Raw genomic sequence first — 5,000 nt, forward strand, 5'->3', positions numbered from 1 at the left:
ACGTGCCCCACCCCAACCGCCCAAATCGCAACCCAAGCGGATGAACGGCGGACTCTTCCCGCACTCGTACGTTGCAATCCACCCCTATATCTTGCGTTTCATGACGAGTTATATCCAATATGCCAAATTCCCGCTGTCCCTATACATGCTGTAAGTCTGTGCACACAATATGAACCACACCTCAGCGAGACACTCCATCACACATTACTCTCTGCCTGTAACAGACACAGATACGATATGTAAGCACCAGCATGGACCAACGTCCGGTGCATCCTCTCCGCCACAGTACACCATCCACACTATGATAACCACACCAGGGGGTCCAATTATAAAATAGAATATCCCACCCGTCCAACATCCACAATTGCTCAGATAAGCCACCAACACCCACACATGTCCTACACAGGGGTGCACCCAACACCACCACACTGCCTCCTGTTACGGCACAGAAACAATGGCAGGAATGAATCACACAGGTCTGCCACTCCCTTGCCGCAACCACAGACGCGGCGCGCCTCCAGTCACGAGCGAAAAGCGCATCCTGACGAGACAGAACTGCTGTGACATACTGACGCTGCCTCAGACATTCACTTACAATGATCACTACCAACGAACCTGCCCCCCCCCCCCCCCCAAACACACTATCTCTTACCATGTTGTGTACTGTAATCCAACCCATTTTGCACCTTAACCTAACCAAATTTGTAACGCAATTTGTACCGCAATGTAACGCAATTTGTACCGCAATGTAACGCAATTTGTACCGCAATGTAACGCAATTTGTAACGCAATTTGTGTCTTAACCTAACCCACGTTGTGCCTTAACCTAACCCACGTTGTGCCTTAACCTAACCCACGTTGTGCCTTAACCTAACACACGTTGTGCCTTAACGTAACCCACGTTGTGCCTTAACGTAACCCACGTTGTGCCTTAACGTAACCCACGTTGTGCCTTAACGTAACCCACGTTGTGCCTTAACGTAACCCACGTTGTGCCTTAACGTAACCCACGTTGTGCCTTAACGTAACCCACGTTGTGCCTTAACGTAACCCACGTTGTGCCTTAACCTAACCCACGTTGTGCCTTAACCTAACCCACGTTGTGCCTTAACCTAACACACGTTGTGCCTTAACGTAACCCACGTTGTGCCTTAACGTAACCCACGTTGTGCCTTAACGTAACCCACGTTGTGCCTTAACGTAACCCACGTTGTGCCTTAACGTAACCCACGTTGTGCCTTAACGTAACCCACGTTGTGCCTTAACGTAACCCACGTTGTGCCTTAACCTAACCCACGTTGTGCCTTAACCTAACCCACGTTGTGCCTTAACCTAACCCACGTTGTGCCTTAACGTAACCCACGTTGTGCCTTAACGTAACCCACGTTGTGCCTTAACGTAACCCACGTTGTGCCTTAACGTAACCCACGTTGTGCCTTAACGTAACCCACGTTGTGCCTTAACGTAACCCACGTTGTGCCTTAACGTAACCCACGTTGTGCCTTAACGTAACCCACGTTGTGCCTTAACGTAACCCACGTTGTGCCTTAACCTAACCCACGTTGTGCCTTAACCTAACCCACGTTGTGCCTTAACCTAACCCACGTTGTGCCTTAACCTAACCCACGTTGTGCCTTAACCTAACCCACGTTGTGCCTTAACCTAACCCACGTTGTGCCTTAACCTAACCCACGTTGTGCCTTAACCTAACCCACGTTGTGCCTTAACCTAACCCACGTTGTGCCTTAACCTAACCCACGTTGTGCCTTAACCTAACCCACGTTGTGCCTTAACCTAACCCACGTTGTGCCTTAACCTAACCCACGTTGTGCCTTAACCTAACCCACGTTGTGCCTTAACCTGCTCTGTAATTGGCATATGACACGTTACATTAATCTAGTGTTGTCTAACCACAACCCTCTGAATATAGTTCGCTACTCGCACCGCCCACCCTCTTGTGTGTCGTTTCATGTTGAACACTTCGCAAGTGTTGCTTACTTTTTACATGCTCCCGCTGTACACTGTAATGTGGACAACTGCAGGATGTACATCGCCCCCCCCCCTCCACCCTGCCTTCGCACGCTGGTCGTTCAGGTGCTTGCGTGTTCAATGCCCTTCGCAGCTGTTCACTGGCATTCGCATGTCGAAGCGCTCAGTCTACGTCGTGGTACGGCCTGTGTCCACTGTCCGCTGATATCGTAAGCTTAATCCTCACATTGTACTGCACATAGGTCCGTATGTACTGAATGATACGCTGTGGCACATGTGTGACCGTACGACTGCGCCCAACAACAGCGAACCATACGGTCCAAATGTTGTGCACTCAGCCACGTGCCGTCTCCCCATAACAGCTACATTGCAGTGTGGTACGCCATAGAGACGTGTGGGAGTAACGGACGCCCTGGATGGCGATCAGCATGAGCCGTCTGTTGATGTAGTGGCGCGTGTATTCAAACGTAGTCGTCTCTTCTCACACAGTGTGATAGCATGGTGCACCGCGTTCCACATCTGCGACATGGTACAGATGCTGGTTGACAGTCGGTCTCGTAATGGACATCGCATACGTAGGGGGCCACCTCCCACGTGTTCTCTAGTCGTGCACATTTTGTTGCGTGTATGTGGGCAGACGTAGTGTGTCGTGACACCTAACAGACAGGTATGCAATAATCGTTGCATTTGCAAACTGGGATGGACGTCTACGTTTGCTGGTGACGTGACGCAACGCAAATGAACAACTGGTAAACCCATTGTGGTGCGGTTGTTGTTGCTGGAGGTAAATCAGTAAGGGCAAATCTGTGTGTGAAGCGATACGCGGCGGTGGCTGGGTGGGACCGTCCCCGGCCGGTGAGGGGGGGCCGCCCGGCGTGCTGGCCGCGCGGTGCGTGGGCGCACGCGCTACAGCCGGCTGGTGGGGGCGCCCAGTGGCAGGCGCGCCGGCCGACGGACGCGGCAGGCGGCGCAGCTGCGCGCCGGGGCACCCTGCGCGCGGCGCCGGGCGGCCAAAGTGGGTCCTCGCGGGCCCGGTGCGAAGCGCGGTGGACATCTGCAGTGTGCTGGTCCGACTGAGGACTGTGTGCGTTGAGGATGCGCCGCCGCCCGGCACTCGGCGCCGCGACGCCGTCTGCTGCTCGGTCGCCCCAGCGGTTCTCGCTGGTGGTTTGTATCGCAGTTGTGCAGACGTGTTGGCACGTGCGCTGTGCTGGGAGAGTTCGCTTCGGCACCCACGTGGGGCCTTTGCCCTTCTGTGGCGCTGGCGTTGGAGCTGCCGGTCACCGTAGGTGGCGCGTGTTGTCTCCCGCCGGCAATGCCACGACAGCACGCTCCCGGGCCTCTGTCGGCAGCGGCAAGCTCAGTTGGGAGCACGGGTGGTCGCACCTAAAGCGTCTACTCGCCTAACTCCGGGCGATTGCGCCTCTCTCGAACCCGACCAAGTACTTAGGACGGCGCTGCGCGCCGCCGGGACCTGAGAGGGTTTCGAGGTGTATTGTGCAGGGGAGCTCAGCCTCCTCCTGTTTGCAGAATAATTGAGCGGACGCTTGCGTGTTCGCGCGGGCCCCTGGGACACACTCCCGGGCGGCCGGCTGCTCAGCTCTAGTTGACGCAGCTCCCTGGTTGATCCTGCCAGTAGTCATATGCTTGTCTCAAAGATTAAGCCATGCATGTCTCAGTACAAGCCGCATTAAGGTGAAACCGCGAATGGCTCATTAAATCAGTTATGGTTCCTTAGATCGTACCCACGTTACTTGGATAACTGTGGTAATTCTAGAGCTAATACATGCAAACAGAGTCCCGACCAGAGATGGAAGGGACGCTTTTATTAGATCAAAACCAATCGGTCGGCTCGTCCGGTCCGTTTGCCTTGGTGACTCTGAATAACTTTGGGCTGATCGCACGGTCCTCGTACCGGCGACGCATCTTTCAAATGTCTGCCTTATCAACTGTCGATGGTAGGTTCTGCGCCTACCATGGTTGTAACGGGTAACGGGGAATCAGGGTTCGATTCTGGAGAGGGAGCCTGAGAAACGGCTACCACATCCAAGGAAGGCAGCAGGCGCGCAAATTACCCACTCCCGGCACGGGGAGGTAGTGACGAAAAATAACGATACGGGACTCATCCGAGGCCCCGTAATCGGAATGAGTACACTTTAAATCCTTTAACGAGTATCTATTGGAGGGCAAGTCTGGTGCCAGCAGCCGCGGTAATTCCAGCTCCAATAGCGTATATTAAAGTTGTTGCGGTTAAAAAGCTCGTAGTTGGATTTGTGTCCCACGCTGTTGGTTCACCGCCCGTCGGTGTTTAACTGGCATGTATCGTGGGACGTCCTGCCGGTGGGGCGAGCCGAAGGCGTGCGACCGCCTCGTGCGTGTTCGTGCGTCCCGAGGCGGACCCCGTTGAAATCCTACCAAGGTGCTCTTTATTGAGTGTCTGGGTGGGCCGGCACGTTTACTTTGAACAAATTAGAGTGCTTAAAGCAGGCAAGCCCGCCTGAATACTGTGTGCATGGAATAATGGAATAGGACCTCGGTTCTATTTTGTTGGTTTTCGGAACCCGAGGTAATGATTAATAGGGACAGGCGGGGGCATTCGTATTGCGACGTTAGAGGTGAAATTCTTGGATCGTCGCAAGACGAACAGAAGCGAAAGCATTTGCCAAGTATGTTTTCATTAATCAAGAACGAAAGTTAGAGGTTCGAAGGCGATCAGATACCGCCCTAGTTCTAACCATAAACGATGCCAGCCAGCGATCCGCCGCAGTTCCTCCGATGACTCGGCGGGCAGCCTCCGGGAAACCAAAGCTTTTGGGTTCCGGGGGAAGTATGGTTGCAAAGCTGAAACTTAAAGGAATTGACGGAAGGGCACCACCAGGAGTGGAGCCTGCGGCTTAATTTGACTCAACACGGGAAACCTCACCAGGCCCGGACACCGGAAGGATTGACAGATTGATAGCTCTTTCTTGATTCGGTGGGTGGTGGTGCATGGCCGTTCTTAGTTGGTGGAG

General features: G+C 53.9%; 1 non-coding gene across 1 annotated transcript in view; it reads left to right on the plus strand.

Moving 5' to 3' along the window:
* Positions 1-3,605: 3,605 nt before the first annotated feature.
* The window catches only part of LOC126114626 (small subunit ribosomal RNA), a 1,909-nt gene continuing 514 nt past the window's right edge, over positions 3,606-5,000 (plus strand). The window contains exon 1 of the ribosomal RNA XR_007525174.1: positions 3,606-5,000. This exon is cut by the window's right edge and continues 514 nt beyond it. This is a non-coding gene — a ribosomal RNA (small subunit ribosomal RNA).

This window comes from Schistocerca cancellata, unplaced genomic scaffold (genome assembly GCF_023864275.1).
Source record: "Schistocerca cancellata isolate TAMUIC-IGC-003103 unplaced genomic scaffold, iqSchCanc2.1 HiC_scaffold_312, whole genome shotgun sequence".
Classification (NCBI taxonomy): Eukaryota; Metazoa; Arthropoda; class Insecta; order Orthoptera; family Acrididae; genus Schistocerca; species Schistocerca cancellata.